Genomic DNA, 21230 nt, shown 5'->3' with positions numbered 1-21230 from the left:
TCTACTTTTGTACCCGTCGCTAATTTTGATGAAATTAGCAGAGATGACGTCACCTTATCCCATTAGGAAACAACCAAAATTGCAGTATTTTGTACTGAGTGTGGAAAAAATCGTTGGCCTGACAATCAGCTAGTGAGTGTGCCAGTTTAGGAAACTTTCATTTTAAAAGTGATGGAAATTTAGTAACTTTTTCGGAATAGCTGACACCAGGAAAGCCCTTCGTAGAGGATTATCGTTGTATGACAACCTCCTGTGAAAACTACGCAACTTACAACAGACTCTAGATTTTCTTCCTGTCACTTTTACTTAAAAATCTGACTGTTTTCACCAAGAACATCTAACAGACGAGGACGATAAATACAGGGAGGTCCAGTCTTATCGAGAACACCGGAGTGGGTCCATCAAGCATCGAAGTGAAGTGTCACACGACGCAAAGCAATATCTTCTCCTGCGCCGCTTCGATTCGAGCGCGGCTCCGACGTAAACACTTTCGCTCCAAAGGGCGTGGTCACACACTCCCGTGTTCTCCATAAGATTGGACCGCCCTCTATATCGTTCTTCACGACATTTCGGTCAAGAAAGCACCTGCGAAGCAAATTTTTAGTGTGCAGTGTGAAAACAATGATTTTTCTCAATGGGCAGTTTTGGCCCAAAAATGCCCACATTGAGGGACGAGTTCAAAGTCTGAACAAGAGGTGTATTTGTATTCCAGAGGGCTTTTTCTAAATTAAAAGCCCTTGCTACATATACATCCCCTTCTTATTCCATTCGGTGCTATTAAGTGGCATTTGCTCTCACTTTTCGACTCTTACTTTTCTCCTTTTCAACTGTGGGGCATCTTTGTTCGGGCTAAGAAGTCAGGAAAATAAGCTGAATAGCGAAGATAAATGGTATAAACTACAGTAAAACCAAGGTGCAATGAAATATAAAGGACAGATTAGAACTCAGTCTTCGATGGTCGCGTGGTGAGTTTCCGCTTGACTGACCTAGATTCATTCTGCCTGCCAATTAAGGTTCGTAAGACCAGGATTGTATCATGTTTCTCGCGCTTTTAATACGTTTCTCCTGCGTTGTTGTGCGACCCATCTCCGCATCGTGAGCAGCGAAAGAATGACGCATTCCTTCAACCTAAAATCGAAAGTGCTGTCGGTCAGGAACTGCACAGACCATACAGAGCAAGTTTTCTTCGCTGCAAACATCGTTCTACGTCAGCTATTGTCATTCAGTTTCCAAAACATCATCCCCACTGAGCATTACATCGCACCCAACATGATGTCCGACCTTTCTGCAATCCCTGCAAGCCTCCGGAGGTAAAAGGAAATATTCCAAGCTTCCCAGTAGAAACTGATCACAGGTGATCTCGGAGTCACACGCCTGACCTGAAGGATTCAAGACAAAAATACTACAGGTCACGTCTGTCCAGCGACGTAGTACGCGGAGTAAAGTCCTTTCGTGATTGCGAATAACGAAAAATGCCATCACGGTAGGCCTTTATCGCTACGTGCTTCGTATTTCCGTAGACACGGGGATCTTTCAAGATTAATTGCCAACGACGAGAAACGCGCACAGTTATGCCGGCAAGCCTTCAGAAACAAAATGTGCCGTAGACAACGCCTTGCCGGCAGACTGTGATCATTCTCGGGTCCTTCCCAAGATCTGCGTCATGTAATAAGTAGCGTGATGCAACCAAGAACTATCGTACATATGATTTGAAAAACTTAAGAAAATGCGCAGGTTTGGCCCAACTATGCCAACCACGAGGAACGAGTTCAAAGTCTGAATAAGAGCTGTATTTGTATTTGAGGGTCCTTTTATGCGAAGCATATTTCTAGAGCTACCACTCACGCCGTCGCCGTGGGACCCCTAGCCGTGAAAGCACGTGACACCGTGACGTCACACCACGTGACATCGGATGAGAGAGCCGGCCTCCACCTCGCGCCGTCGCCGTGGGACCCCTAGCCGTCACGCCACGTGACACCGTGACGTCACACTACGTGGCATCGGATGAGAGAGCCGGCCTCCACCTCGCGCCGTCGCCGTGGGATGCTTCGTATTCCCAAGGCTTAGCCAAGCTGAGCCTCAGCAATTTTTTTTTCTAAATCAAAAACCCTTGCTGATAGATACGACCTTCTTGTTCCATTAGATGCCATTAAGCGGCATTTGCTCGTAGTTTTTTACCCTTATTTTTCTTCTTTTGAACTATGGGGCAACTTTGTTCGTGATAGGAACTCAGGAAAATAAGCTGAATAGCGAAGTTGCTGGCATCAACTACAGTAAAACCAATGTGCAATGAAAATTATAGGCTAGCCTAGAATTTAGACTTCGATGTTGACGTGGTGAGTTTCCGCTTGACTGACTTCGATTCATTCTGCCTGCCAATTAAGGTTCGCAAGATCAGGATTGTATTGTGTTTGCTTGCGCTTTTAATTCGTTTCTCCTGCATTATTGACGTAACACCTCAACAAGTCAGAAATCTGGTAGAATGAAAAGTTCAGCTGCTTTATGCATTATTCTGTCGTGAAAACAAAGGAGTAAAAAGGATGTAGGCTGACCTTTAGCGCCCTTTTTATGGAGCACCAGAGAACAGCTGCCTCCCTCTTTGTTCCCATATAGGCGTATTTGTATCTACAGTGTACAGCAGTGCCTATTCTTTAAACTTGCTATGTTCTTTGACCTTACGCCGTTTCTTTCCCGGGAAACCAGAAAAGGCAAAAACAAGCTGTGATATGCCTTCCTGCCACTGCGCTGAGCGTTGAAAGCAACATTTTTGGGCTGTGTAGGCGAAAATGAAGGTATATATTCACTGGGAAAAATACTTCATTTTCTACATTGCTGCCGCTCTGATGATGACCAAACATGGAAGGTACGTTCCTTTTCAGTTTATGAACCTTCGATAACAAAAATTCAGACATGGAATTTTTCTCATAAATATTCTCATAATTGTCTTAAAAATATAAGCACAGCGGTGCTCCGTGCTTATATTTGTATCGGCATTACCTGAGAATATTTTGCACGGGTTTCCTGAAAAAGAAGGGCTTGTGAAACCTTTATGTTGTAATGGTGGAAACACCTACAGTAGTTTGTAAAAGGCAGGGCTTTTTTGCGCTGAAGCATAATTTTCGCCGTTTCTAAATTTTTTTTCCGCATTGAAAGCCGGCTTCACGCCTGTCGGTCGCTGTGACTCGCACATAACTAGTCGATCACCAAGTTTGGAGAGCGCGATTTCGGAATAACAGGTCGGCTCATATATGCGACTAAATGCGATGAATCATTGCATAAACAAACACAAAACAAGCTAAGAAGTAATAGATCATTATTCGTGATCACCTAAAGCTCCAGAAACATTATATGTTCCGAATAACCACACAGCTTCTAGCCCTCAAAAGGCCCAAACTTATTGCATACCGGCATGCTTTGAAACATCTCTGAATTAATTTCCAAAACGCTGTCAGTGATTTAGCGCAGTCCTCAGGTCACCTGCTGATGAACATCTGCAGAAAATATAGATGGTCCACGCGCAGCAGTGGGCATACAATGCTGATCATACACCTCCTTGTCATTTCCTCTGCCTGTTTCTAATCCACGCTGCTCTTGTATGTCATTTCTACTTCTCAGCTCCTCCAGCGTCATGAACGGCAGGTAACAATGCGACCATTGCTCGATTGAAAGCATGCGGATTAAGCGCAGCGAATCATGCTTATAATCAGCAGTAATCAGCTTTTGCGGACGAGTGAAAAAGAGGAAAAGAAGGCAGTCCCTGCCTGCAGCATCTCTCGGCATTTTACAACTACAGCCCTGAAGTAAACCTGCCAGTTCGGCGTGAATAATGAGAGGAACGGGCCCTGAGCTCTTTCGGAAGAGCATAATAAATTTGTATTTAATTTTTTTATCGTCAGAAGCGCCTCGGCTAAGGTCCCCCTGTAATGAGAAGGTAATTAATTTTTTTTTAATTTGCCACCAACACCCTCACCTTAGAAGTATTTGCTTTATTGCCTCTCTTCCACATCTACGATTGGCGCAGTGAGCCCGGGTGTGATGCAACGCATGGCTAGCGGTGGTTTTTACTGTGCAACGGAAAAGGGCTATAGCCTCAGCGCAAGCATAGGAAATAGCTGAGTCACAGCCGACCTCGCGCGCAATTGCACGCATGATTACCTGCTGTGTCGAAAAATGTTTCGCTCCAAAATCTGTTTACAACATCAAGCCAAAAGTGTTCGCGTTTTCGAGCTTGCGTCGATAATTGTTTACCCTTATTTGTGGTGCGAGAAACAATGCGCAAAGCGGTTCGGGGATGAAAGCGACAGAAAAAGGGGGAATGCCGCTATTTTTTACGGATACAAGGACCTCAGCTTCGACTGCATCGACTAGCTTGGACTGCCTCAGCTAGGAATCATCAGACTTCCGGACTGCTCCCACATCCTTTTCGCGTGTCCAGCAGTCCAGTCCCACTGCGCTCTTAGTGCCGCTCTGAGCTCCATATGTATCAGCAGCGCGAACACAACACAGGAAGAAGAACGAGAAGAAGGTAAAGAGCGCTGATTCCTTCTTCTTCCTGTGTTGTGTTCGCGCTGCTGATACATATGGATCGCAACCAACTAGCGCTACAGATGGTGTTATTCTGAGCTCCACCCGTCGTGGCTGACAGAAGCTACCCGAAAAACGGGCGCTTACTCTGATCTCCCAAACTCGTGTGCTCAATTAGCTTTGACCAAGAGCCAAGTTAGTGGCTGAGACTATGACTAACGATTACATTTGTTTTCCGTAGAAGATGAACAAACTTTATTAGATCAAAAAACCAAAAGAAAAGCGGAACTTCAAGTCTGCGTTAGGTGATCATAAGATCTTCCGTGTAAATTCCTTTTCTGCTTTCAAACTAGCGCCTTACTTCACTAATAATTGTGTAGCGTTGCGCCGTAGCCGTAATCAGTAGCGTCGGCATTCTCACAAGCAGTGCGTACGGTAATGAATTTCGCTATGCAGTGTCTTTCATTTTGGCCTCATACTTACTGTACGTATACCCTCAAGTACATACCGCCCCCTTAAAAACCTTATTTCTCTTGTATGACGTTAAGCAATAAAGGGTAGTCCGTTGGGTATCAGACCAAACGCGATGCATAGCTTCAACTGATCAGTTTTTCCATCTGCAACGATCATTCCCTTTACTCGTAATGTTTTGCACCATAAAATAAACTATCAAAGGCGGGCTTTACTACAATGTACGTTTCCGCGCCTTCTCACAAAAACAGGCAGCGAAGGAACTTTTTGTTCCTATTGTTTCCGTTTGTATGCCTAACGAGTGTCGTTGTCCCCTGCTTCATGTGACAGTTGCCACGTGGTATTGGCTGGGGCAAAGAAAAGTGTGAGGAAGGGGTGACATAAGTCTAAACAGACTCGTCCAGTTTCATCTCTTTGCATTCCTTGCATACAAGTATTTCTCACGCGCCTGATCTGCGCCTCGTGTTTCAAAAATCGGCGAGTTAACACAGCCTCCACCCGTGCACTCGTAAACAGGCGTCGCTCTCCTCTTGCAACGTAGTGGTTTCCCAGGATCGTTACTCTACACTGTGCTTGTATTTCCTTCCGTCTGCGGATATTAAACATAGTTCTGCTAGAATCGCTTCATTAGTCGTGCTCCCACATGCACCCAAAGCGAGTACGCAAACTACCTCAATGTCTACTTCAGAATCGCTTTCTTATCAGCATGAACTCGACAAGTGGTGCGACGACTGATGAATGCATCCGCACTGCACACGCGGAAATCGGAAGCACAAGCCTCTGAGCCACAGCGGCAGCATGCTGACCCTATGGCATGTGGTTTCATCGATTGCAGAGACGCATTGCTATGCACACTGGTGTTGTAACGAGACACTTTGCGTCGCCCGTCACCCCGCCGTCTTGTGCACGACGAGCGCTGGCAAGAAAACTGAGCCGGCAGTGACGCGTTGCCGTTCTCTCTCACGCCGCCTCTTCCTCGCCACCTACTGTTCTGCATGGAGCACAGGTCATCCCCACGAGCGTCACAACTGGACGCCGCGTAAACCAAAGTACCAGACAGGTCGCGGCAAAGCACAGACTTTGCTCACAAACCCGGTGAAAAGTAAATGGAGGCGGATTGGACAGCAGATGGATGCGCTTTGTTAGCGGAGCGCTGTCAAAAAATGATCAACTCAGAGCACACTTCTGAAGGGCAATCTTACGCCTTGCAAAAAATAGTTACCTGTGTTAACTTCACGCCTAGAATAAGATAAGGTGTGCGTGCTTGAGTGCATGAAACATTACCGCACTGTATAATGCGACGGCCAGTTCACACCCGTCTTACGTGCCTAGTGTTACAACTTCTCGTGTCCTTCACTTTTCCCTGCCCCCGTCACCAGCATCGTCACCTTCCTGACTGCCTCGTCACGCCACCTGGTCGCACCAATGTCCTTTTATTTGTCCACGTGAGCATGCTCGTTATGAAGGAAAACCTCGATGTCGCATTAGAGTTGCTATTGAACCGCCGTCTCCAGTCCTCAAGTTTATCAGGCTCACTTTTCCCTCGCGCCAATAGCCGGTAGCCTCTGATACGCACGTTGGTTACACATAAATGAGATGCATTTAAGCATAGAGTCATGTAGCCTTTTCTTTTGTTTTTGTCATGAAATTCGTTGCTGGAGTTTTACGCACTCATCGCTTGCTCCATTGAGGCGTAAAGGGGGAGTACGGCTCGTTGGAATGCCCAATGCCAGTCTGAACATCGAACAGCGCATAACTCTTGTTTTCGTTGTTGCGTTGTTCAGGCAATATGAATATATACCAACTTGCCTTCATTTCAGCTTTAATGAAAGGTAGCAGGTTGATTTCCGGCTTTGGGGACCAAATTCGTTTTCGTATTTTCTTTTTTTTTCTATTCCTTATCAGGGCGTAATGGTGAGCACCACCATTTCACGTCTAGGGTTTTCCCTTGCGTCAATTTTTCCGTATCTTTCATTCCTATAGCTATTAGTGCTTCAATACCCCGCATGCGTGTTCTTCTTTATACTGGCATAACTTAGTATTTCGTTATACATCGCAGTCCGTTTTATATCTTTTTTTGCATTTAACGTGTTATGTGAGTTGTCTTCTATTAAGTTTCACAGCATCCTAATTTCGGTAGCTATTACTGGCGTAACGAAACTCATTTTTAGTGCGCTAGCACTTATAGAGGCATTCCCCGAGATTAGCTGTTGTCTGTCCGTCCATCTGTCCATCCGACCGTCCGTCTATCCATCCATCTGTCTGTCTGATTGTCCGTCCGTCTGTCCGTCCATCCATTCATTTGTCTGTCCGTCCGTCTATCCGTCCGTCCGTCTGTCCGTCCGTCTGACTGTCTTTCCGTCCGTCCGTCCGTCCGTCCGTCCGTCTGTCTGTCTGTCTGTCCGTCTGTGCGTCTGTCTGCCTGCCTATCTGTCCGTCTGTCCTTCTGCCTTCCTGTCTGTCTGTTCGTCCGTCCGTCCGTCCGTCCGTCTGTCTGTCTGTGTCTGTCTGTCTGTCTGTCTGTCTGTTCGTCCGTTCGTTCGTCCGTCCGTCTGTCGGCCTCTCTGTCTGTCTGTCTGTCTGTCTGTCTGTCTGTCTGTTCATCCGTCCGTCCATCCATCTGTCTGTCTCTCTCTCTGTCTGTCTGCCCGTCCGTCCATCCGTCAGTCCATCTGTCTGTCTGTCTGTCTGTCTGTCTGTCTGTCTGTCTGTCTGTCTGTCTGTCTGTCTGTCTGTCTGTCTGTCTGTCTGTCTGTCTGTCTGTCTGTCTGTCTGTCTGTCTGCCTGTCTGTGTGCCTGTTCGTCCGTCCTTCTGGCTGTTGTCAGTCTGTCTGTCTGCGTCTGTCTGTCTGTTTGTCCATCCATACGTCCATCTGTACGTTTGTCTGTCTGTGTCTGTCTGTCTGTCTGTTCGTCCGTCCATCCATCTGTCTTTCTGTCTGTTTGTCTGTCTGTCTGCCTCTTTCTTCGTCTGTCTGTCCATCCATCTGTGTCTGTCTGTCTGCTCATCCGTATGTCCATCCGTGTGTATGTCTGTTCGTCCGTCCGTCTGTATGTCTGTCTGTCTGTTAGTCCGTCCATCTGTCTGTCCGTACGTCTGTCTGTCTGTTCATTCACCCATCAATCTGTCTGTCTGTATGTATGTCTGTCCGTCCGCCATCCATCTGTATGTCTGTCTGTGTCGTTTATCTGTTCATCTGTCTGTCCGTTCGATTGTCTGTCTGTGTCTGTCTGTCTGTGTGTCTGTCTGTCTTTCTGTTCGTCCGACCATCTGTCCGTCCGTCCGTCTGTCTGTGTTTTTCTGACTTTTCATCCGTCTGTCCGTCCGTCTGTCTGTCTGTCTGTTCGTCCCTCCGTGTGTATGTCTGTATGTGTCTGTCTGTTCATCCGTACGTCCGTCTGTCTCTCTGTCTCTCTCTGTCTGTCTGCCCGTCCGTCCATTCGTGGGTCCTTTGGTCTGTCCATCTGTCTCCGTCTGTTCGTTCGTCCGTCCGTTTGTGTGTGTCTGTCTGTCTGTCCATCCGTCCGTCTGTCTGTCTGTCTCTGTCTTTCTGCCCGTCCGTCAATTCGTTGCTCCTTCTGTCTGTCCATCTCTCTGCCTGTCTGTGTGTCTGTTCGTCCGTCCCTCCGGTTGTCTGTCTGTCTGCGTCGGTCTGTCTGTTCATGATGACAACACAGCGCAAAATATGAGGAACCAGAGTAAGAGAGACAGTACAAGCGCTGGCTTGCAACTAAAGGCTATTTGCTAAAACCTTCTTATATGAAGGAAACAGGCAGAAAGTTACACCACAAAATACACAAAACCAAAACTAAAAACTAAAACACCTTTGAAAATGCGCACGACAGTCAAGCGTCATGAATAAAATCCATCTCCTTATCAATTAAGGAAACTGTGGTTCGCTGGAGCAATATAGCTTGTCAATTTCAATGTGGAAAGCCTCAAACATTTCCCGTGTAGTCTGATCATTGTGCTTGTACAGCACTCGTGCGCGATGAAACAAAGCAGTGCACTTTTTCTTTTTCATCTTTTCACATCCTAGACCATGTTTGACCAGATATGATAGGGTGTACCGATTTCTTCGTTTGTTCCTATGTTTTGTAGGCTCTTATTTATGCACCGTAGTTAGCTCGTGCCAGCGAAGTGCTTTCACCAAATCATGCCATCATGCCGTCGGACATAGCTTCCAGTCCCAGTTGTCTAGGGTGAAGATTGCCGGGTATCGAGACGAAGTAATAATGGGGGCATGCTCCCGGCTACTGCAATCATAAAGCGCCAGGCCGCTCAGCACTTGCGGGGTGTTCAGCCTGAAAAGAAAAGAGATGGCGTTTTACCATACGTACGCCGCCTCTCACATGGTCTAAAGAATATAGCAAGCAGGTATAACGTTGGTGTTCTCCTTTCAACCCCAATCAAGCTAAAGCAAGTATGCGCAGCTATTCAGAGAAAGAAAGAAGAGGCAGGCAATAGTACTGGGTACGGCGTCGCACACAGCGACAAGTTCGTTGCCAGCAGCACAGGTGTGGCGTATACAATTCCTCTCTCCTGCGGGGCCCGTTACATTGGCCAGACCGGACGGTGCTTAAATAAGCGCCTACAAGAGCATAAAACAAGTTAAGAATCGGGACACCCTATCATAGCTGGTCAAACATTGTCTAGGATGTGAAGAGATAAAAAAGAAAAGGAAAAAGTGCACTGCTTTGTTTCATCGCGCACGAGTGCTGTACAAGCACAATGATCAGACTACACGGGAAGTGGTTGAGGCTTTCCTGATTGAAAATAGCAAGCTAAATTGCGTCAGGAAACCATCAGTTTCCTTAATCGATAAGGAGATGTATTTTCTTCATAACGCTTGACTGTCGTGCGGATTTTCAAAGGTGTTTTTAGTTTTTAGTTTCGGCTTTGTGTGTTTTGTGGTGTATCCTTTGCCTGTTTCCTACATAAAAGAAGGTTTTAACCCATAAAGCCTTTAGTTTCGAGTCAGCGCTTGTCCTGTGTCTTTCTTGCTCTGGTTCTTCGTCTTTTGCGCTGTGTTGTCACCATGAATCTTTACCAACTAGCCCCGTTGAACGTCTTGCTAAGTCTGTTCGTCCGTCCATCCGTCCATGTGTACGTCTCTCTGTTTATCTGTCTCCGTCTGTCTGTATGTCCATCCGTCCATCCATCTCTACGTCTCTCTGTCTGTTTGTCTGTCTGTCTGCTCGTCCGTCCATTCGTCTCTATTTCTGTCTGTCTTTCTGTGTGTGTGTGTGTGTGTGTGTGTGTGTGTGTGTGTGTGTGTGTGTGTGTGTGTGTGTGTGTGTGTGTGTGTGTGTGTGTGTGTGTGTGTGTGTGTGTGTGTGTGTGTGTGTGTGTGTGTGTGTGTGTCTGTGTGTGTCTCTCTCTGTGTCTGTCTGTCTGTGTCTCTCTGTCTGTTCTCTCCGTCCATCCGTCTGTCTGTCTGCCAGTCTGCCTGTCTGTTCGTCAATCTGTCCATCCGTCTGTGTCTGTCTGCCCGTCTGTCTGTCTGTCTGTCTGTTCATCCGTCCATACGTCTGTATATCTGTCTGTCTGTTCATATCCATCCGTCCATCTGTGTTTGTCCGTCCGTCCATCTGTATGTCCGTCTGTCTGTGTCTGTGTCTCTGTTCGACCGGCCATGTGTCTGTCTGTCCGTCTGTCCGCGTCTGTCTGTCTGTCCATCCGTCTGTCTCTTTCTCGGTCCGTCCATCCGTCTGTCCGTCTGTGTCTGTTTGTTCATCCGTCCATCTGTCTGCCTTTATGCCTGTCTGTTCGTCCATCCATCCATCCGTCTATGTCTGTCTGCCCGTCTGTCTCTCCATTCATCCATCCGTCTGTCTGTATATCTGACTGTCTGTTCATCCACCCGTCCATCTGTCTGTCTATGTGTCCGTCCGTCCATTTGTATGTCTGTTCGTCTGTCTGTGTCTGTCTCTCTGTCCTACCGTCCGTGTGTCTATCCTTCCGTCTGTCTGTGTCTGTCGGTCCATCCGTCTGTCTGTCTCTCTGTCTATCCATCCATCTGTCTGTCTGTGTCTGTTCATCTGTCCATCCATCTGTTTGTCTATTTGTGTCTGTCTGTCTGTTCGTCTGTCCGTCTGTATGTCTGTCTGTGTCGTTTGTCTGTTCATCTGTCCGTCCATTCGTCTGTCTGTCTCTGTCTGTCTATTTGTCTGTGTTCGTCTGTCTGTCTGTCTGTCGGTCCCTCTGTCTGTCTGCCTGTCTGCTCGTCCATCCGTCTGTGTCTGTCTGTCTGTCTGCCCGTCTGTCTGTCTGTTCATGAATCTGTCCATCTGCCTGTGTATGTCAATCTGTCTGTCTGTGTCTGCTTTTCTCTCTGTTCTACCGTCCGTGCGTCTGTCCGTTTGTATGTCTGTCTATTTCTCTCTGTCCATCTGTCTGTGTCTGTCCGTTCGTCCGTCCGTATGTATGTCTGTCTGTGTCGCGTGTCTGTTCATCTGTCCGTCCGTTCGTTTGTCTGTCTGTTTCTGTCTGTCTATCTGTCTGTGTCCGTCTGGCTGTCTATTCGTCCGTCCGTCTGTCTGTTCATCCATCTGTCTGTCGGTCTGTCTTTATGACTGCTCATCCATCCGTCTGTGTTTGTCTGTTTGTCCGTCCGTTCGTCTCTGTGTCTGTCTTTGCCTGTCTGTTCATCCATCCATCCGTCTGTCTGTCTGCCTGTGTCTGTCTGTGTCTTTCTGTCTGTTCATCCGTCATCCGTCTGTCTGTCTCTTCGTCCCTCCATCCGTCCATCTGTCTGTGTTGTTCATCTGTTCATCCATCCATCTGTCTGTCTGTTCGTCCGTCCGTCTGTATATCTGTCTGTCTCTATGTCTGTTTGTCAGTCCGTCCGTCGGTCGGTCTGTCTGTCTGTCTGTCCATCTGTCTGTCTGTCTGTTCATCTGTCCGTCCGTCTGTCTGTGTCTGTTCGACCGTCTGTCCGTCTGTCTGCCGGCCTGTCTGTCCGTCTGTCTATGTCTGTTTGTCTGTCCATCTGTCGGTCTGTCTGTCTGTCTGTCCATCTGTCTGTCTGTCTGTCTGTCTGTCTGTCTGTCTGTTTGTTCATCTGTCCGTCCGTCTGTCCGTCTGTCTGTCCATCTATCCGCCAGTCTGTCTGAGTGTCTGTTCGTCCGTCCGTCTGGCTGTCTGTCTGTCCGTCTGTTCGTCCGTCCATACATCTGTGCTTCTGTCTGTCTGTTTGTCTATCTGTCTGCGTCTGTCTGTCTGTTCGTCCATCCGTCCGTCCATCCATCTGTACATATGTCTGTCTTTCTGTCTGTCTGTCTGCCTTCTCTGTTGGTCCGTCCGTCCAATCAATCTGTGTCTGTCTGCCCATCTGTCTGTTCGTCCGTCCGTCCATCTGAATGTCTGTCTGTCAGCGTCCATCCATCTGTATTTCTGTCTCTCTATCTGTTTGTGCCTGTCGGTCTCTCTGTTCCTCCGCCCTTCTGTCCGTCCATCTGTCTGTCCGTCTGTCTGTCTGTCTGTCTGTCTCTCTGTGTGTATGTCTGTTCATCCCTCCATCCATCTGTCTGTCTATGTCTGTCTCTCTGTCCGTCCATCCATCTGTCTCTCTGTCTGTGTCTATCTGTCTGTTCGTCCGTCCGTCTGTCTGTGTCTGTCTATCTGTCCGTCCGTCTGTCTGTCTGTCTGCCTGCGTCTGTCTTCGTCCGTCCGTCTGTATGTCTGTCTGTGTCGTTTGTTCATCTGTCTGTCCATTCGTCTGTCTCTGTCTGTCTCTGTCTGTTGATCTGTCTGTGTCTGTCTCTTCGTCCGTCCATCTGCCTGTCTGTCTGTGTCTTTCTGACTGTTCATCGATCCTTCCGTGTGTGTCTGTCTGTTCTCCATATCTCTCTCTCTGCTTTCATCATCTGTCCATCCGTCTGTCTATCTGTATGTGTCTCTCTGTCTGTCTGCCTGTCTTTTAGTCCGTGTGTCCATCTGTCTGTCTGTCTGCCTGTGTCATTTGTCTCTTCATCCATCCATCTGTCTGTCTGTCCATCTGTCTGTTCGTCTGTCTGTGTCTGTCTCTCTGTCCTACCGTCCGTGTGTCTATCCTTCCGTCTGTCTGTGTCTGTCGGTCCATCCGTCTGTCTGTCTCTCTGTCCATCCATCCATCTGTCTGTCTGTGTCTGTTTGTTCATCTGTCCATCCATCTGTTTGTCAATTTGTGTCTGTCTGTCTGTTCGTCTGTATGTCTGTCTGTGTCGTTTGTCTGTTCATTTGTCCGTCCATTCGTCTGTCTGTCTCTGTCTGTCTATTTGTCTTTGTTCGTCTGTCTGTCTTTCTGTTTGTCGGTCCCTCTGTCTGTCTGCCTGTCTGTTCGTCCATCCGTCTGTGTCTGTCTGTCTGTCTGCCCGTCTGTCTGTCTGTTCATGAATCCGCCCATCTGTCTGTGTATGTCAATCTGTCTGTCTGTGTCTGCCTTTCTCTCTGTTCGACCGTCCGTGTGTCTGTCTGTTTGTCTGTCTGTCTATTTCCCTCTGTCCATCTGTCTGTGTCTGTCCGTTCGTCCGTCCGTATGTATGTCTGTCTGTGTCGCGTGTCTGTTCATCTGCCCGTCCATTCGTTTGTCTGTCTGTTTCTGTCTGTCTATCTGTCTGTGTCCGTCTGGCTGTCTGTTCGTCCATCCGTCTGTCTGTTCATCCATCTGTCTGTCGGTCTGTGTCTTTATGACTGCTCATCCATCCGTCTGTGTTTGTCTTTTTGTCCGTCCGTCCGTCTCTGTGTCTGTCTTTGCCTGTCTGTTCATCCATCCATCCGTCTGTCTGTCTGCCTGTGTCTGTCTGTGTCTTTCTGTCTGTTCATCCGTCATCCGTCTGTCTGTCTCTTCGTCCCTCCATCCGTCCATCTGTCTATGTTGTTCATCTGTTCATCCGTCCATCTGTCTGTCTGTTCGTCCGTCCGTCTGTATATCTGTCTGTCTCTATGTCTGTCTGTCCGTCCGTCGGTCTGTCTGTCTGTCTGTCTGTCCATCTGTCTGTCTGTCTGTTCATCTGTCCGTCCGTCTGTCTGTGTCTGTTCGACCGTCTGTCCGTCTGTCTGCCGTCCGTCCGTCTGTCGGTGTCTGTCTGTCTCTCCGTGTCTGTCTGTCCATCCGTCTGTATGTCTGACTGTCTGTCTCTCTATTTGTCTGCCCGTCCGTCCATCCGTCGGTCCGTCTGTCTGTCCATCTGTCCACCAGTCTGTCTGAGTGTCTGTTCGTCCGTCCGTCTGGCTGTCTGTCTGTCCGTCTGTTCGTCCATCCATCCATCTGTACATCTGTCTGTCTGTCTATCTGTCTGCGTCTGTCTGTCTATTCGTCCATCCGTCCGTCCATCCATCTGTACATATGTCTGTCTGTCTGTCTTTCTGTCTGTCTGCCTTGTCTGTTGGTCCGTCCGTCCAATCCTTCTGTGTCTGTCTGCCCGTCTGTCTGTTCATCCGTCCGTCCATCCGCCTGTCTGTCTGTTCTTCAAACCTTGTTCTGCCTTGCCAGCAGCTGATTTCGTTCATTCAAACCACGTTTGAGAGCAGCACAATCGTGGCGCGCGAATGCGCTACTCACGTGATTTTTTTTTGTATTTCGCGGACTTTCTTTGGAGCTCGGGAAAAAGATACACGTGAGGATATCTTTACCGGAAATAAATGCAATAGGGGTTTCTGAAGCTGCTCTCCAACTTTTCTATTCACATTTTCTGTCTAAAGTTAATATTTACGCATTTAGAAAAATTATCCTAATTGCTAATTAATTAAGTGCAAAACAAAAAATTGCCTAGGATGCGCAAGCCGGTTGGGAGAAGAATGTAAGTGGTTTCCCTGGCCTACCTCAAATATTTTATTTTTTAACCCTTGGCTAAAGTTAGCGTGGACACCCAGACAAGCGTCAGGCGGTGACGTCACGGAGATGCGGCGGTGCTGAAGTCAGCAGTGACTATCGTTGTGTAGGCAAAAGCCGGTACCGTGTGCCTTGGGGTACGCCACGCTTGAGCGTTTCTGAACGCATTTTGCAATATTCCGGCGAGTTGTGGTGCGAGCGGTTGAACTGCAATGCTGAAGAAAGGCAGCGGCACAAGTTTCCACAAGTTTATCGCATTTAGATATGGGCCAAAGCGATGCGCAGCGGCCGTGGAGCGGGAAAAGTTCGGCGACGGATTGGCTGCGCGGCTAGTATTGCATTTCTGCATCGAAATATGATAGTTGGCGTCTCTTAATCCGCATGTTTGCTCTTCAGTCGCGCGGCGAACAGTGCAAGAATCAACGTCTGCAGCTTGTTCGCGTTCTGTCAGGCTCTCATTATGAGAAGTCTGGACGCGACATTCCACGTGGGGGTGACCATAAATTGAACGCAGGGGACCGTTTTCAGGTGGAAATCACCCGGACTACGTCCCGGGCATTTCTTCGCGTTAAAAAAGAACAGTTGCCGCCAGTCGCCTTCAGCATTCATCGGGCCACTAAGCGCGACGTTTGAAGCAGCACTGTAGTCCGGTAGTAGGAATATAGGGCGCATAGTTTTTTCTCTATTTTCCCTTCCACGAGCTTCAACTTGAACGTTTTTTCACCACTTATCCTAGAAAACGATTAAACGTCGCTAAGGTATCGGCAAAATCATGCAGTGTTATTTGCCATTTTACCTGAATTTTACAACTACTTGTCAGTCAGAACCTGGCGAAAACATTAAATACCAGACCAAAAACCAGTTATCAAGCAGAATAAGAATGACTTAAAATATTTAGCTCTGCAGAGCAAACGTAACTTCGGTGTAGCTCGAGGTAAACTTATATCCATTCGCCTGTGCACCTCTCTTAAAGCCAAGCGAATAAAAAAAGCATTTTTTTTTCAGACATTACCAGTGAAGATCGCGTTTGCGTGACTCATTCAAAGTAACTGCATGGATTCAGTGTCCGGTAGTGTTCGGCGTTCTCTGCACTGAAGTGGCTGGACGAGAGCAGGTACATCGCAAAGGTTCGTCATGGGAAAAAGCTGCGTCGCGTCGTGCATCCCGTCGTTCTTCTTCTTGCACTTAGCGATCGGGTATGCTGTATCGCCCCAAATGTTGTGACTGCAGACCTGTATACCTCGTGCTTTCTCGGTTTCATTTAATAAGACAACGTACTTGACCGCCGTAGCCGCGCCGTTGCTGCCAAATATAGGAGCGCTGAAGGAAGCCTATGCAGCGTTTCGCCAGATAATTCCGTCTGGCGAACAGGTTGAAAAAGTGCTGAACCGCTCTCCGGTCACCAACAAAAATGTTTCTAACCACAAGCGACGCGCAAGCTTTGAAATATGCGCGCACGCGAGTTGGTTTCGAAGGCAGCATCGCTTGGCGCGGGGTAGGCGTGATACGTTTTGGCCGACACGCCGCGTCGCTGCCGACCGCAGCGCCACCTTTGTTTACAAATATGACGCTTGTCTATACAGTACATAATCTGGCGAGTATATATACTCAAACGACATCTGCCTGGTTGTTTAAGTGGCAAGGCTCAGCTTACTGTGTGCATGATACGGCAGCTTGAATAACCCTATTATTCTTGGCATCGCCGAGATTATCAGTACCATATTCGCCTACACACACGCAGCCGGCTTACCTCGTAATGAGACTAGTAATATTTTGGCATTAATGTCTTATTCAAACGAGCTGCCTATCTTCCAGAAAACGGCAACGATGCCACTGGCGATAACTCCCGTTCGGTTGCTGCACGAAGCCGCTGCTGAGGTTTTTCGGAGTTAGCAATGATTTCTATCTCTTTAGCTTGTACCGCGTCACGAAGCTCGGTGCATTCCCCAATAGTCGAAAACGTCCGCCTGTTCCACACGTAGGTGTTTGTGCACGTCGCCTGTAAGCTGTTCGTCAGTGGTAACGGATCCTCGCCATCGCATTTTGCAATCTTGGCGACGTGTCGGTCGCGCTCGGCTCCCGATAAACACTTCGAGTACCCACTCAGTCGCACGCCTCACAGTTGTGCATCATGCGGAAAACTATAGCAATAAAAACAACGCTGCAAAGCTGCGCTATGCACCTTGCAGTGTACAGGCGCGCAGCCGCAATTGTGGTAATTGTCCAGCACCAGAAGACAAGTAAATTTGACTAAAGCGCCGCTGCGCAACTCCACAGCCGAGTTTCAGTGCAAACGCCCTAATCGTCTCCTCGGCGCCGCTAGCTCCAGCGCGACGGAATATGAAAGTTGTTTTTGTGACTGTTACAGCTCCAGTTAAGTGCTTGCTAAACTGTCGCAACTTCGACATTTACGCGTGCACTCTTTCCTTTTTTTTATCTTTAAATGTTTTTGCTGTTGCGAATCTTAAGTGATAGTTCGAAGGAAGAATAAGTACCGTATTTATTACAATATTGGTCCATATGTCGTATAAATAGACCCCGAACTTCAAAGAATAAAAAAAGGAAAAGAAAAAATTTGGACGCCATAAAGGTCAACGAGCTGAAACTCTGAATCCACAACATTCAATTAAAGGGGGATACAGGGCAGTAGGTTCATCTTTTGTACCGGTCGCTGATTGTGATGAAGTTCACAGGGATGAGGTATCCTTACGCCTTCAAGAAACATCCCAAAATTTCAGTATATTATATCCAGTGTGGATAAATTTGTTCGCGTGACAATTCTCAAGAGAGTGTGTCAGTTTTGGAAACTTTCATTTCAAGACTGACCAGAAGTGAGTAACTTTTGCGGCATAGCTCACATCAGGAAAGCCCCTAGCACAAAGGGAAGAGACTGTCGTTTTATGAGAACCTCTTCTGAAAACTGCACAGCTTAAAACAGACTTCAGGTTTTCTTCCCATCACTTTTAAAATCTGACGGTTTATCTGGCTGTTTTCACCATGAAAATCTAACAGACGAGAACGATAAATACAGGGTGGCCCAATCTTACGGAGAACGCGTGAGTGGGTCCATCACGCATCGAAGTGAAATGTCAGATGACGCAAAGCAACCTCTTCTCCTGCGCCGCTTCGATTTGAGCGCGGCTGCGACGTAAATACTTTCGCTCCAAAGGGCATGGTCATACCCTCCCGTGTTCTCCAAAGATTTGACCACCTTCTATATTGTTCTCCACGACATTTTGGTCCACAAAGCACCTGCGAAGCAAATTTTCAGTGTGCAGTGTGAAAACAACCATTTCTCTCAATGTGCAGCTTTGGCCCAAAAATGCCAACATTGAGGAGTGAGTTCAAAGTCTGAACAAGTGGTTTATTTGTATTCCAGAGGACTTTATCTAAACTAAAAGTCCTTGCTACATATACACCTCGTTCTTATTCCATTTGATGCTATTAAGTGGCATTTTCTCTCATTTTTCGAATCTTACTTTTCTCCTTTTGAACTGTGCGGCATCTTTGTTCGTGCTAGGAACTCAGGGAAATAACCTGAATAGTGAAGATAACTGGCATAAATTACAGTAAAACCAAGGTGCAATGAAATATAAAGGATAGACTACAATTTAGCCTTCGATGGTCGCGTGGTGAGTTTACGCTTGACTGACCTATATTCATTCTGCCTGTTAATTAAGGTTCGCAGGACCAGGATTGTATCATGTTTCTTGCGCTTTTAATACGTTTCTCCTGCGTTGTTGTACGACCCATCTCCGCATCGTGAGCAGCGAAAAACTGACGCATTCATTCGACCTAAAATTGGAAGGGCTGTCGGTTAGGAACAGCACACACCTTAGAGAGCAAGTTTTTCTTCGCTGCAAACATCGTTCTACGTGAGCTATTGTCATTCTGTTTCCAAAACACCATCCCCACTGAGCATGACATCGCACCCAACATGATGGCCGACCTTTCTGAAATCCCTGCAAGCCTCCGGAGGTAAAAAAATATTCCAAGCTTCCCAGTACAAACTGATCCCAGGCCATCTCGGAGTCACAGGCGTGGCCTGAAGGATTCAAGACAAGCATACTACAGGCCACATCTGTCCAGCGACGTAGCATGCGGTGTAAAGTCCTTTCGTGATTGCGAATAACGAAAAATGCCATCACGGTAGGTCTTTATCGTCGCATGCTTCGCATTTCCGCATTTCAAGACTGATTGCCAATGACGAGAAGCGCGCACAGTTATGCCGGCAAGCCTTCAGAAACAAAATGTGCCGTAGACAAAGCTTTACCGGCAGATTGGGATCATTCTCGGGTCCCTCCCAAGATCTACATCACATCATAAGTAGGTTTCCCTATTTCCCTGACCTCGGAAGAATTCTCTCTTTTTTTAATGGTTTCGTGTAGGTTGCCCTGTTTACAAGCCTTTAGTCACCTTCTGTGAGGTTTGAGAGGAAGAAATTTTGAGAAAAGTTTCCGGTTTGAATCGTTTTTTTTTAAGGCTTTTTTCTTCACGCATAGAAAACCTTTCTTTTCGTTCTGCCTTCGAGGTTTTTTAAAAGTTTTCTAGTAGATTTAGTTCAAACTGAACTGGTTCAATGTGTTTTGGGTTTTACTTTTGCTTGAATTTTCACCTTGTTCTGACGAAGCCTTCTGAGATGATGCACAAATGCTCGCTGTGGTTTTTAGATTTTGACGAAGCCTTCTGAGAAGATGCACAAATTTTCGCTTGGTTTTAGATTTTGACGTAGTGTTGTTCACTGTTTAATCTGTTTTGGCGCCGCCTTCTTGTAAGGGTCGCAGATTTGGTGCGTTCTTCTCGGTATTGACCTTGTACTTTGTTGTTTTTCAAGGTATTTTAGATTGACGCAAGCATCAAGTGCTGTAGAAAGATTTGTGCATTGTTGATTTTAGAAAAATCGATTCTTCATCTCGTCGTGAGTTGTTTCATGTTTGGCTTCACTTTAAGTAACCTTGTATGCATTGCTGACCATTTTTCACTTGTTTGATAGGGAGGGCCGGCCCAGTGATAGCTTCAATCGTGTTGTTGATGTTTTGTGTTGAATTCGAAGATGGCATAATCTCGAAATTATCTTGTGCAACGTACCAGCTTATCACAGAAAGCGTTTAAATACGGCTTGCGTATTCCTGAAAAATAAAGTTGTCAGTCTGCGCTTTTAAGTGTCGTGAATGTGTCTCTCTTGTGTCCGAACCCTTTCGCGCAGTTAAATCTTTTTTTAACACAGTCTCCACCCGTGGACACGTACGTAAACAGGCGTCGCTCTCCTCTTGCAGCGTCATCATTTTCCTGGATCGTTACTCTACATTGACCTTGTATTTTCCTTCCGTGCGCGGACAATAAACTTCAATCTCCTAGAATCGCTTCATTATTCGTACTCTCATATGCACCTAAAGCGAATACGCAAACTACCTCAATGTCTACTTCAGAATTGCTTTCTTATCGGCATGAACTCGCCAAGTGGTGCGGCAACTGGTGATAGCATCCGCACTGCACACGCGAAAATTTGAACCACAAGCCTCTCAGCCACAGCGACAGCATGCTGCCCCTATGGCATGTGATTTCATCGATTGCAGAGATTAGTATATGCACCCTGGTGTTGTAACGAGATACTTTGAGTCACCCGTCACCCCGCCGTCTTGTGCACGCCGAGCGCTGGCAAGAAAACTGAGCCGGCAGTAACTCGTTGCCGTCCTCTCTCACGTCGCCTCTTCCTCGCAACCTACTGTTCTGCATGGAGCACAGGTCATCCCCACGACCATCACAACAGGACACCGCGTAAACCAAAGTACCAGACAGGTCGCGGCAAAGCACAGACTTTGCTCACAAACCCGGTGAAAAGTCAATGGAGGCGGATTAGACTGCAGATGGATGCGCTTTGTTAGCGAACCGCTGTCAAAAATGAAAAATGATCAACTCAGTGCACAACACTTCTGAAGGGCAACCTTACGAATTGCAAAAAATAGTTTTGTGTTTTAACTTCAGGCCTAGAATAAGATAAGGTGTGAGGTGCTTAAATGCATGAAACGTTACCGCACTATATAATGCGACGGCAAATTTACACCCGCCTTACGTCCTCTTGTTACAACTTCTCGTGTCCTTCACTTTTCCCTGACCTTACCCACATCTTTGCTGTCACCAGCATCGTCACCTTCCTGACTGCCTCGTCACGCCACCTAGTCGCGCCAATGTCCTTTTAGTTTTCCGCGTGAACATGCTCGTTCTGAAGGAAAACCTCGATGTCGCAATACAGTGGCTTTTGAACAGGCCGTCTCCAATCCTCAAGTTTATCAGGCTCACTTTTCCCTCGCGCCAATAGCCGGTAGCCTCTGATACGCACGTTGGTTACACATAAATGAGAAGCCTTTAACCATATGGCCATGTTCATGTAGCCTTCCATTACGTTTTTGTCACGAAATT

General features: G+C 47.1%; 1 protein-coding gene across 11 annotated transcripts in view; it reads left to right on the top strand.

Annotated features, from left to right (window-relative positions):
- The window catches only part of LOC149354266 (uncharacterized), a 124149-nt gene that overhangs the window by 74317 nt on the left and 28602 nt on the right, over positions 1-21230 (top strand). For 2 of the 11 annotated variants that reach the window (XR_016291259.1, XR_016291258.1), the window contains one exon: positions 1805-7043. The exons of the other annotated variants lie outside the window; for them this stretch is intronic. The gene's annotated coding sequence lies outside the window, so the exon portion shown is untranslated. Of the gene's footprint in view, positions 1-1804; positions 7044-21230 lie in introns of those variants that run through there. 11 annotated transcript variants of the gene reach the window in all.

The sequence above is a fragment of the Amblyomma mixtum genome, chromosome 3 (genome assembly GCF_055824585.1).
Source record: "Amblyomma mixtum isolate Tamu chromosome 3, ASM5582458v1, whole genome shotgun sequence".
In the NCBI taxonomy this organism is placed as follows: Eukaryota; Metazoa; Arthropoda; class Arachnida; order Ixodida; family Ixodidae; genus Amblyomma; species Amblyomma mixtum.
The sequence above is the reverse complement of the archived record's forward strand: the minus strand, read 5'-3'. Positions and strand labels throughout refer to the sequence as shown.